At 39.4% G+C, this 13669-nt stretch overlaps 1 protein-coding gene across 4 annotated transcripts in view; it reads left to right on the forward strand.

The window, feature by feature from the left end:
• The first annotated feature begins 299 nt into the window (after positions 1 to 299).
• slc38a4 (solute carrier family 38 member 4) overlaps positions 300 to 13669 on the forward strand; it is a 34626-nt gene continuing 21256 nt past the window's right edge. Inside the window, exons 1-2 of one of the 4 annotated variants that reach the window (XM_086146883.1) lie at positions 12454 to 12573; positions 12713 to 12836. The gene's annotated coding sequence lies outside the window, so the exon portion shown is untranslated. Of the gene's footprint in view, positions 436 to 11886; positions 12574 to 12712; positions 12837 to 13669 lie in introns of those variants that run through there. The other 3 variants (XM_086146882.1, XM_086146886.1, XM_086146885.1) reach the window with 3 other exon arrangements.

Consider the following 13669-nt stretch of genomic DNA (forward strand, 5'->3'; position numbering starts at 1 on the left):
AGGATCGGCCAGTGGAATCACCCCCAACACACACACACACACACACACACACACACACACACACACACACACACACACACACACACACACACACACACACACAACTGCCATTTATCACCTGATCAATACGCGATGCGTTTGTGATGCACGGGGATCAGATGCGAAGATTTATCACCCAAGGCGAAAGGAGGGGGGGTTTAAGTGAAAAGTGTCTGGGTGGGTTTGGGGGGGTGGAAGGGTGGGGGATCATTTGGAGGAAGAAGGACCCCCCTCCAGTGTAACACGACGCTCCTGGAGTTGCCAGCATCACATGGCACATGGAAATTTCCACTCAGGCTTCTTGCTGGTTAAATGGGAAGGGTCTCCATCTCTTGTTTCCACTGGTCTGCCTTCTCTTCTGCCTGCCACAACCGTTCCTCCACGCCACTTCACAAGGTAAGACCCGGACCGTCGCCCCCTCCACACACACCTTCTTTTTATATTTCTTCATTTTGCTTTATTGTTTTGTTATTATTTCCAATCCACCGCATGGCAACATTGTTGATCCTCTACCTTGTTACGCTGACGGTCCAAGTCTTGCAGTGCTTTTATTTTGATAGGAACAAGAAGTCTCGGAATGTAATTCCAAGCAATAAAAAAGTAGGGAAATCCATGGATTCGATAATTTCATTAAGAGCCTCTTGTTTTTGTGCTTTTTTTGTTTTTTTTTATTTTTTATATTTGTTTCTTTCTGTTATTTCTCCCTGCTCATCAGTCAGATGTTGCAGAATGGGGTGTTGCCTGAAGTCAATGTGAAGCTTCCTTGAGCGCCAAACACTTTCCTTTAATTTGTGCAGGTTTTGCAGGGATTCATCCAAATGCACAGACCTGGTCTGAGACCTTGTGTTCAAGAGAGACTTCCACGGGTTGGATTAACTAGCCTTCTGGCTGCAAACCGGGCTGTGCGCGTGTTTTTGTTGCCTTTTGTGCGTTTTCACGTTGTTCCTCCCCCCCATCACCACCCTCTGGCTGCAAACACAAAGGCGACCTCGGCCGCTCGACGTCTGCTGTGCCTCCCTGAGGTTTCTCTCATAGTTGCTGATACAAAACTGCCACTGTTTCCAGATTTAATTGAAAGGATGTGGACAAAAAAAATGCAATATGGATCAGGGCTTTATGTAACAGCAGACAGTAACACGCTGAGCGTGGCCCGCTGGGCTTATTGAGAGTTAATAAATATGTTATGACTTCAATCTCAAGCTCCCAACTGTTGCCTGGCTGGGGTGCATACTGCATGATGTGCAAACTGCTGAGATCTGATTAACTTGATTAGATGGCTCTGAATCCTTTAAATATCAGGAAAATTCATCTTTTGTGTCATAAACAATAACCTTCGCTTATAATACACTCTTCCTCCTGATTCTTGATATCGTCTCTCCATCAGAGACTGGATGCAATGGATTTCACCTTAAGTCCGAGTATCTTGTCTGTCTTGAGAAGGATTTTCCAGAGCGCTCCTTGGCTTAAATATTTTTCATACTCGGTTGTCATCGCCTCAGTGTTATTCTGTAAGGAGAGCCTTGTCTTAAGTTAAGCATTTAAAACAACACGGCTGGTCCTACAGGCAGCAGAATGGAAACTTTATCTTTGGCATATTTGAACAGTGAGTTCAGTTTCTATCGTTGCATTTTTGAATGCTTAAAATACCCAGTTGCCATATGACCATGCACACTGTCAGAGCTGTTCTACACGTCTTGAAGCGCAACTTTTCTCTGGATGGATTACAACCCCACCCCTGTTTTCCCTCTTTTAAAGTATCTGGCTGCTTTTTTTTTCTTGAAATACGCAAGCATATTTTCTGTAAATGATATCTGGTAGTATGCTGAGGTAGACTCAATGATAAATAAATGAGAAATTTATGAAACAGTAAAATATTCTAATACAAACTGATTATTAGCTCTTTACTTGCAGGCATTTTCCAAGAAATTTACCAGTCATCACAAGAATTTTGACAACATTCAGCAGCCACTATGTCCTATAAACATCAAAACATTTTTTGCTGGAGCTTTCGATGATATAAATGCAAGGTTTTTGTGTTTTTTTTTGACAAGTTTTGTTGACTGATGTCCGATTATTGCTCATGTGAGGTACAGTGATAAATATTAGCTGGTGCAGTGAATGTGACCTGCATCATGGCTGTTGCTCCTTTCTGACCCCAGCCAAAGTGATCATCTGCACCTGGTTCTGGCCATCTGAGCCCAAGGAGGCACAGCTTGCTGTGTATCTGCAGGCCTTTTCTTGTTCGGTCTCCTTGTTTTGCAATATCATTTTTCATCATACTTGCTCCAATATGACAGTATGAAAAGATGAACTTCAGGAAAGTCACGCCGAAAAGAGAACAAGGGCACACGCATTTGAAGACCAGAATAAAAAGTGTTGTCTTCTTCATCTAAGCAACTTAGAGTTGAAAGTGAAGCCCTGCTATAAATAAAAAGGGACTTGTTTTTCAATTCCATTAGCAGTATAATTATATCGAGATGTGTCAGATGTAGGGGTACAACCTCACTTGACCTGTGTCTGTGGAGAGGCATATCTCAAACTACCAAAACTTTGCTTGGAGATGCACCGCTGTCTGTGGAGAAGACACAGAAGAATGACCTTCAGGTTCCAAACAAATGTCTTTGGGCTTTCATTTTGTCTAGTCTTTTATATTCTCAATATTCATCCTTTAATTCAAAGCATAAACTGTGTAGGACCTGTGTTGCATCTTCTGATGCAAAACAACTCCAGTCTTTGGTAAAGATGCTCCTTTATGCAGGCACGAGTTGTAATAGAAACAAGAATTCTTGCAGACGCCTTATGTCAACCCGAATCAAGTCCAGGCAGCAACATGTATTTGGAAAAGGCCCAATGTAGGTCACATCTCGCATGTTGGCTGATGCAACTTGGTGTGTGAATGACCCGCAGTGTCAGTTTCAAAGGAGCTGATACCATTAACACAAAAACGGTGTTAGGCCGCTTTGCAAAAGGAGAAGTGTCTGGCATCTCTCCAAAATCTGTCACTACATTCAGTTGAAACTTAGAACGCTTAATGTAACAAGGCCAATGTGTATGCAGGGAATCATTCCCTTTCCTTTTTTCAACAAGCTTTGGTCAGGGTACAGACCTAAGTGAAGCGAGCCAAGGCGCTGATGTACTAACATTGGAGAAAATCCTGAATTTCGTATTCCAGGTGTCAGCAGATTTTACACTAAACCTACTTTTGTCACACCAATGTGTGTGTTTCACTGGCCGGTAACTTTTAACATGTAGCCTGTAGGACTTAACAGAAGTATACATTCACTGAAAATCCTAGATTTGCAATCTAATAACAGATCAATGCAGGCCTATTAGTCTCACTTTGGGTCTATTCCATAACAATATAATGAATAAAAAAAATTCAATCAGTCTGTCTTTATGTACCTCTGCACATGATTTCCTATTAGCAAATTGCTATTGTGTGATTTTGTACCGCCATACATAAAGTTTCAGTCATGTGCTGTCTGTTTGTGCTCACAGTGCCACGTTTGCCAATATCTTTCTATGTCTGGCTCTCGTGATCTTATTCAAGATCCTATGTAATGCGTTAGAGAAAGATGAGTTTTACACAAAGAAGTGTTTTCCATCAATTACTGTCAAGCATGAGGTGAATATTCAGTCAAATTCTTATTAGCAATCTTGAAAAAGAGCAGGACAAGAATTCTAGGCAGATGTTGTTTACACACAACCCCCTCTAAATGATTTTAAAGGAAAAGAGGAAAAGAAACTTGTCCAAATAAGCAGAGTAAAACTTGGACTTTTTAATTTTGTACTGTAAGCAGTGGTATATTTCTGTGTGTGTTTTTTTTTTTTTAAACCTTCGTTCAGGCCATATTTTTGGTCCAGCACTCATCTCTAACTGGGGAGCCGATGTATGCGATTTTTTTTTTCTCAAGCATATTTTTATGGGTCAACATTTTCTATCTGAAAGCATTATGGTTACATTCACCACAGGCATTATCTATGAATTGGAAATACATCTAGTTCAGTGTGTATTTCATAGTTTTGTGCTTTTATTGCTTTTTCCTCATTTACAGTAGGTATAATGAACTTACTAAAAAAATAGTTTATTTTCTTCTTTTATCTATTTTGCTGTATCTTTTATAGTGTCTTTTAATGACAACTGTAAGGTAGTTATGTTTAATTTATTCTCTCACATTGTCTATACCGCTTATCGTGCATGCAGCATTGCAGGAATGCCAGGTCTGATCCTAACTGAATGGCAACCGGCCACCCGTCAGTAGCGTGGCCACATATAAACGCATACAATCACTCAACCTCCCGTACAAACCTGTGCACAATTAAGTCTTCGATGAACCTACTGTATGTTTTTGGACCTAAGAAGAATATGCATATCCTGCCATTGTTCATTTGGTCTTTGAAAAATGCATTCTTAATGCCTCTGCAGATGCACTGGTTTTATATTTGATTCATTTAATAAACACAATTGCCAGTTTATGACAACTCATTTATAATGTGACAAAGCTACATCGAATGTGAATATTGATGAGCTCACCTAAAACTGAAAAATAATTTTGCATCAGTCGAGAATTCCCCCTGAAGAACCATTGTGTTACCTAGGTTATGAAATGGTTATTACATAATGTTGAGCTGTCAGCTTCACTTCTTCCGTCTTCATCTTGCTAAAGAATGAAAAGGCTGGTGTTGCCTCTTGCAGCTGAGCTGCTGGCGCCAAACGATATTTCATTACCAACGGAAGAATATTAAACGATAAAGTATGAATTTTACTTAAGGACGTTCCTTAATCCTATACTGTATTTCATGTGTGGAAAAAAAAATTGGTCATGAGTCATGGTGGTCATCTGATACTTTAAGTAAGGCGTAATACTCAGAACCGACATCCTAAATTATGTTATCTGTACTTAACTAATTAACAGTTTTCTGTACAGTGTGTTTCGTACAAGCCAGAAAAACAAGGATACACACAGAAATAAACAACCTAATGTAACCCAGCCTGTAACATTGGACAAAATCCACACTGTCCTCCAGTGAAATTTAAAAGAAAGCCTCTTGGAGTCATAAAGTTCTTTCTATCAAATCTGTTCTTTGTACACCACCTTAAGTCAAGGTCAAAGCCTTGAGCTTTTGAAGATTCGTTTGTTTTAAAGCGTGACGCTGCAGTCATCGTGAGCTCACATAGGCTAGACGATCAATGGCTACTGATAAGCTGAACAGAAAGCGGGCCTGATGAGAACAGGTCAAAAATAAGGTTAGGACACACCATACTTACGTACAAAAGGCCAGTACTGTGTTTGCTGGGGCCAACTGCTTATATGACAAGACTGATGTCAGAGGTTTGTCAATATCTTTTTTTTTTTGTTATTCACATGTTGACTTTCAACTTGAGGTTTTTTTCCAGCTCTCATAGATGTCCCTTTCAGCAGCACGTTAGTTGCAATTTTCTAGTGGCTTCAGTCACTAATAGGAAACAAATATCATCATTGATAGCTTATGCAATTACTCATCTGTTTTTCTGTGAATTTCTTTGTAGTTCATTAAAACTGTTGTTTTTATCACTTCATATATGGACATTTAGTGTCTTTTTATTAAAAAGTATTGAGCCTGTGTTCCTGAACATTCTTGTTTCAATTGTTTTTGCAGTTTGCGATGAATCATCATGTTTTTTAGGCAGCAGATGTATTTCATATAAGCCAAGTAGTCCAAGTGTACCTTTTCTTCCCTTATTTTAGTTATTCCTTTTTTAAGGTTATATTCTTGTCTTTTCCCTGTTCATAATTGTCAGACTGTCTCTTTATCACACAGGAATGGCAAACAGTTCAGCACAGAACTGGCAGTGAGGTGAGAAGTTCAGAAATGTATAAGATTCACACACAGACGTCTGGGGGGGAGTGGAAGATTCTGGCTGATGCCGGCAGCTTGAGCGCTTCATTTAAAGTATCAACTCGATGACACCCAGTCAACAGAAGGATGTTTATTTTGCTCCCTCTGTTCTTTTGCAACACGAAATGTTACATTCCTCCAACCCTTGAGCCACTGGCTTCTACATTAAAACTTACAATTGAAAGTCGGTCCAAATTCCTGCATTAGTTCTGTTCAAAAGTTTGCAGAATTCATACAGTCTTAAAACCATTTTCACTTCAACAGAGAGCAAAGGGACAAGATACCTAATAGAATCCTTATATATTGTAATGTATTCAATGGAAACCAAACTTTTAAATATCTTTTTTCTATGGCAGATGTCTGCACAAACTTTCACTTTACTTTCTCCGCACTGGTTATCCAAAGTGTGTTGGATGAAGCAGTTCAAAAATGATACTTTGGGCGTAGCATACTCCCATCAATATGTTGGTTTTGTCTGAGTAATCTTTCAGACAATTATTTTTTTAACTGCTCAGTCTAAGAAAAACACAAGACTTCAGTAAAGGGTAGATTGGAAGATAGCCGCCTTAACTGAGTCCTGAACCCGTGAGAAGGCACATAAAGCTAAAGGTTCACTGTTTTCATTGTCAGAGCCCATATTCAGCTGCAGTGGCCACACCCCGTCACATTCATTAACTATTTAACTGTACTTTGGGTCAAAAATTATAGATCTGATAAGCCAAAAGTGGTAAATATCTTTTTCTCATTCTTTTGTTTTTATGACTACCCCTATTACTGTCTTTTATTAACCCTGGCAACCACATACTTGAGTTATTTCAATGTCATGGTCCTGTCTGATAAAAATAAACAACTACAAATGCAAAGATGTTAGATTTTATAGGCTTGACAGCGGATGTCAGTGATGTGAAATTCGTAGACATTTTCGGGATGAATTCAGGAACTATCCAACCATTGCTAAATTACAGAACTGATGCTGGCATTGTAGAAAGTTCTCGCAATGTAACATATCAGGTGACAATTGTAATGATGTTAGAATTTATCACAAAGTACCAGTGTTTAACCTGGCAGAAGCCGCATTGCTGTGGGCCCCTGAGAAGCCTCTGAAGGGAAACCTCAAATCTGGCAGTACAGTAGAGTCTTTGAAATTCACCAGAGAAGCCACTTATGTTGCTACAGGGCTGCTAACCTCTTGCTGCTTTCACACATGCACTGCAACCTTGGAAGCGTTTTACATAAAGAGACTAAGTATTCATATCAAATCGACCAGACTTTGAATGCCATAAAGTGTACTGAGTTAAAGTCCCGTTGAGCCATGTGGGAATTTTACATCATCGGGCACGCATGGAACTAGGTTAAGAATGATGGTCATTTATACAACGTAAGCAAAAATGTTATGAAATGTCAACTGTTGAAAGAACATTAATTGAGCCAACTGTTTCTGACAAAATTAGCAACTAGTCAAAACCCAACGGACCAATCTATGAGAAATGGTTAGAAGTAGAAAATCAATCAGGCCCGGTTTTCACAGTCTAGAAAAATATGAGTAGGGTAAATTGAAAATGTGCAATAAACATTATCCAATGTATCTGAGTAAATACACACCAAAGTATACATGATTCAGAATTAATGATCAATATAAATTACAGGCCTTAACCTTAAAAGTATTAGTGAAACAGCAGCAGTCACAGTTTCATGTAAAGTTATGAAGATGAACTTCACATAGCAGGATCCCATTTTAAGTCACAGTCCAAATCGGACACTTAACGTTGGATAGAATGAGAGGGCGTAAATTATTGTCTTTAGAGTGGGAGTAAAACCTTGTTTTTGCATAAAATGTTTGAAGAAGGCAGGAGAGTTTATTCATTATGTCATAAATAATTCCTCCCATATGGAATCACAGACTAATGTCAGACTAAATCATCAGGTGAAGCTCTGTGTGTGTGTGTGTGTGTGTGTGTGTGTGTGTGTGTGTGTGTGTGTGTGTGAGGTTTTCTCAAATTTGCAGCTTACAGGAGAACAACTAGTTACCGATAAGAGTTAGATAAGAGGCTTGGCTCTTGAATATGGGCCTTCTGTTGTTTTCATATTGCCTGTATCTCATTACACTGATGATAAGAGTTAAGACTTTTTGCTTCCACTCAAAGCACAACATGCAAACTTAATTCAGGTTTTTCTCTCTTTTTCCATCACTTCATTGACGCACAACTGGTGTTACTGATCGACCTCTTTGAGCCTTTTTTAAACATCACAACAGGAAGATCCTTTGGTTTTACTGAAATTTGATTATTCTGAAGTCTATATCTTAAAGTACTTAAGTTGAACTGGTAGAGGGGAAAAAAACAAAAATAGACCTCAACCAGTGATTCATCATCTGTCATGTTATATAACATTACATCACATAGTTGGGGCCATATAGCTGAGCTTTAGAGAGCTGTAAAATTTCACACGCAGGAGACAGAAATATCTGTTGCATTGAGCATGTGAAATTCATAGAGGCCCCAATGTCAGGACTCTATCTTTACATTTCACAGTCGTCCTGTTCCATTTTGAAATCTGCGTTTCTGTATTGTTTCATGACTACTTGTCAAACTGTGTCGTTCTTTCCCTCAACAATTATCGCCACACCTGTTCTACCTCTATTTAAGCCCCGATGTCACACCCATTGTCTTGTTTTCCTGCATTATCCTCGGTGTTGCTTCTGTATGTGTGCACCCTCAGTGACTCGGTCTTTGCTAAGCTGGCGATCGTGTCATCAAGGACCTTCAAGCCTGTGAACTAATGTGCTTTATTTGACCTATAATAGATAGCCTGAGAAAAATGTCTTCTATATGTTGTTATGTCTGAGATGGGATGTTATCCAGTCAATTGACCAGGATACTCTGTGTGGTATTTCCAGACAAACACGCAGTGCTAAGAGGTATAGGTTTAATTTAGAGGCTTCAAATTCCAGCTTTAACGATCAAAGCAAAACAAAGAGACAGGAGGGTGTGGGAAGGAGTGACGGGGTCATTTCAGTGATCAGACGTCCTTGTCCTTTAAGCATTATGTAGACCAGTGGTCCCCAAACTACGGCCTGTGGGCCGGATACAGCCCGCCTCCACATTTTGCCCGGCCCCTGTACAATGCCAGAGATGCATTATGATTTTTTTTTTCATTCTGGCCATAATCGTGACTTGTACATGCATAGAACGTAACATTCTATTCCACCCTTCTGCAGTCTGTGCCTTCTCTGAAACCCATTCCTCAAAAAAGAAAAAAGAAATCCTGGACACACCCCTGTCAAATAACACGGAATAATGGCAAAAAGATTAGGTAAGAGAAAACTAGATTCTGAATTCACCGGACAACATGTAGTGGACAAACAATTATTTTTTTGTTCAATTCACAGAAAAGACTGTTTGTCCCATCTGTCAATAGACGGTGGCTGTATTCAAAGAATACAATCTGTACCGACACTATGAATCCAGTCACAAAGACCAGTATGATAGCTTGCAAGGCCAAATGCGAGCAGACAAACTGTCAAAGCTAAAAAGTGGACCGTTAGCTCAGAGGAGTACATGTGTACGCCAAGCTCAGCTGAACTAGTCCTCTGTTCGAGCAAGCTTTTGGGTTGCTCAACTGATAGCAAGCAGCGGTAAACATTTCACTGATGAAGAATTTGTCAAGAAAAGATTGAACGCTATCGCAAAGGAGGTGTGTCCCGAGAAGAAGGATGTCTTACTGTCGTGAGTCCGTCCATGACTACAATCACAAGACGCAGTGAAGAAATTGGGGGTAATGTATGGCTGCAGCAGAAGATGAAAAATTTTGACTTTTTTTCATTAGCACTGGATGAGAGCACGGATGTGCAGGACACAGCGCAGCTGCTAATTTTTATTTGTGGAGTTTGCGCAAACTTTGAAATGTGCAAGGGTCTGGTAGCCCTCCAAAGTCTCAAAGGGACCATGACAAGGGGGGGAATATTTTTGGCAAGGTATGCCAAACCATAGAAGAGTTGAACCTGGACTTTCTGGAAAACAATAAATGTTACGTTTAGACACCTCTGCAATCGTCATACTTTTTGTCGCAAACTGACCTGGGCCCCCATCAGAGAAGAGAAAAGGTATTTGTCCTTTGCAGGAAAAAGTTTGGAAACCCCTGATGTAGACCCAAAAGTAAGCTCCCAACCCCTTGATCAGTCACAGAAACAACTCCGTTGCCCTCATGCTTGCTGGCTGATGTCAGCGCAGCCTGTTTTGCTCTATTTATATGTAAATGAGCTTCAAAGTATCAACACTGGGGATTTCTGATATGTTAATTATTAAGTCGACCCGGCAACGAATAAGCTATCAAAACATTACATCTCAATAAACTGGAAAAGTCGCAAAACTTGACTTAAATGGGGTGAAAACTGAGCATGAAGTTGTATGAGTAAATAAATGAATAATGTTATACCAAAGTAAAAAAGCTATGCTGATGTTTATTTGCCAGAAAGGAAGACTGAATAAGAAACATTTATTGTGGATAAGAAGAAAAAATATTTTGTAAAATTGATAGATTACTATTCAGGTTGTCGCTCAACAGGTAGTCGATCATGACTCAGGCAGTTTATTCCTTTCATATTTAGATGATGTTTTGCTGATTTTATGGAGATACCAGTTTATATTATTTTAGCATTGACTGTAGTGTTTAATCAGACTGGAGTGTTTTAGTAGTGATGTATGGGATACTCACTGGTCCTTAAAGACGCAGACTGCTTGTTTCTGTAGGTGACTGATAAAGTTTGACACCCAACCCCCCACCTTAACTCCCTCCCTCTTTAGTATATCAGGGGACTGACTTGTGGACAGCTTTCTAGTCTCAGGTGATTGGCTGGACTTGTGCGTTGATGTGTGTGTGTGTGTGTGTGTGTGTGTGTGTGTGTGTGTGTGTGTGTTTGTGACCTCCACAGTTGTTTTTAAGGGCTGTGATGCCATTTTAGGAATGTCCCTGCAGCTGCAGAGAGGGCCATTGTGGGACATTCATTACTGGTGGGAGTTCGACCCTCTGTTCAAATATTCAAACTTCCTCAGACTCCTTTTAGTCCTAAGTGATAGTACTTTTGCTGGTGTCCTTCTTTGTCCTTAATATAAGCTTCAATATATGATCAGTTGAATTTTTCATCTCCTACAATAAGATATAAGATGGAGGGAAAAATGGTATATTTCCTCCTGTAGACATGAAAAATAGATACAGTATGTTCCTTCTTTCATTTGATGGAGCCACAAGGAACATGGAGAATATGACCTCAGTGTCACATTTTATGGCAGGGTATCTATGAGGGTTTTTTTTATGTCAAATTTTGAAATTACGGCCACTATCAGTCAGAGTTGCATTTGGACTGAAGTATGAAATGCTGTTGTTCTGTTGTGCCTCCAGTTCATAGCTTTGCATAAGCTAATTTACAATATGGCAGCCCAGCTCCCAAAGGTCATGTATTATATTTTGGGTAAAAGTTTTATTTAATTACTTTATTAGTTTATTTGAAGAAGGTAGATAAAGTAACTGCATCACTGTGCTAAATCTGTGTAACTATACAATATTATTTCATTTTAGTATTTAGGTATATTCTTGGCACATTAGGGATCAAAGACTACTAGGTTTCTTCAAAACAATGTTACTTTAGTATATTATAATTGTGTCCTTTTTAAACCAAATATCAATATCAACAAATGTAATTTTTCATAGTTTTGGGTGAATCGCACTTAAGTTTCTTGCTTAAGAGAGATCTTGACAAAAATTATTTAAGAAAATCCTTAGTAATGATTGAGTAATGAGTTCCCTCAGTTGAGGAAAAAGTCAAATTAGGATAAGACCACAGAGTGAATGGAGATAAAACGTCCTTCCAGACACTCACATGGCCTTGGGCACAGAAACATCCCAAACGCTGTCCTGTTGATTGGTCAGCCAGAGACACGGCCTTACCAGAACCTTTGACTGGTCCCTGCAGTGTGGGTGGGTGGGTTTGTGTGCGTTTGTGTGTGCAAACAAGCGTGCATGTCTTTGTCAGTGGAACTCTGAGGTGCAGTTGTCTGTAGTTTGTCTTCGATTAGTTAGTAATTCCACCTGTTGTTTGTATGGCCTTGATCATCCGTGTGCCTTGTATAAAAGTGTGGCCATGTGACTTGTCATGTGATCATATATTGATATTGACGTGCATATTTAAGAGTGTGAGCAATTTCTGCTCTTTCTCCAGGTGTCACATTTCAGATGCCTGTCCTCTGTAACCATGCATAGCTTTTTGTACCCATTGATTGAAATGTAGTGTCCTAAATAAAGCTGTTGGACGTGCATTTTATGATATTGTTTTACATGGGGACCATAGGTCATGTCAAACATCTGCTACTCCACCTGCTTTGTACTTTATTTTTTTGAAGAATCTTGTTGCTTTTGTGTCTCAGAGACTCAGTCGCCTATGATAGTGCTTTAAGGAGGGGCAGAACTACTGATGGCTTCCCTCATTGGTGTACAGAAGACCTCCCACCTCCCTTTTAAATGCCTTCTTTCTCACCTGAATGACAAAAGCGCTGTAGCTCCTCGCCCATTGAGTGTTTTCTCCCAGTCTTTCTTGAATTTTTTTTTGTCAATTTCTTATTTTTCACCGAAAGAAAACATTTTTTAGGAACTTCTGACAAAGTGAGTATGCCTGTTTCAATATTCCTGGAGATGGGATGTTGAAAATCTTATTTTATATGTTAACATAGTAAAGGGAAGAAATCCCTCTGGTTGCAGCATTTTGTGTTTTAGGAGCCTGACCAAGCATTTTCTCTTATAGTTTTGGCCATTGGCTCTGGAGGGAGGATTTTGTGCTCGACCGGTCGACTGATGCAAGACTTTGTTTGGATGAGGGGTGTATTCAGCGCCTGGTGAAGGGAAACAGATCCTCTGGTATTGTAGCTGTAAGAAAATATATTGTCCTTTATTGTAACAAAGCAAAATTTCACAGTTTTTAACAAGTGTATATTCTTATTCTTGTAATTACACTTGTATTATCCAGATTAATTATTCAACTAGAAATTTGAGAAATAGCCAAATTTTTAACTGTATAGAAAAAAGAATTTGAGGTGTCACTTGAAGCCTTTAGGAATTCTAAAAATTTGTCAGGTTTCACACCAATTTAGGCCATTTTTGCTTTAGAATTCAGACTGAATCTGCTTTATCTGTTGACCTTAGATTTGTTGACTGTGGAGTAATTTTGTATAAATTAATTTTTTTACTGCTCGGTGAATTGAGATGCTCTCTTGCTGTTAGATTGCATTAATTTCCTTCCTTTGTTCTGAACTGACATTGTAAATGAAAACAATGCTACGGTGCAGATCAAACCGTGTTCTCTAATTTGGAACAACCGATTTTCATGCATCCGAGAAACTTAATTCCAACCACCTCACTGTTTGTGCTTTACACAAACCATTTAACTATGTAAAATAGGATGCAGATTTTCTCAGCTAGGCAAGTTAGAGCTCAGGCACATGTGCTACACTGTGCACTGCAAGCCGGGCGCGTGTATATGTAAAGTTATGGTTGTAACATCGGCAGCATTAGACTGAAGAATATGTGAGGTTAACCCATTTAGACAGGTTAATCCTCTTGGCAATGAAAACTGATAAACCTTTCTCTGTATTCTCTCTCAGAGCGCGACACTCAGAGATTAGGTGAACTGAAGTGTGTGATATGGTTTTAGCAGTAATGTACCCCCTTAATCTTCATTGGCTCAAACATTTGAGGTTTGGAA

Source organism: Fistularia commersonii, chromosome 5 (assembly GCF_037954325.1).
Source record: "Fistularia commersonii isolate RoL2024-O1a breed Wild chromosome 5, RoL_Fcom_v1.0, whole genome shotgun sequence".
In the NCBI taxonomy this organism is placed as follows: domain Eukaryota; kingdom Metazoa; phylum Chordata; class Actinopteri; order Syngnathiformes; family Fistulariidae; genus Fistularia; species Fistularia commersonii.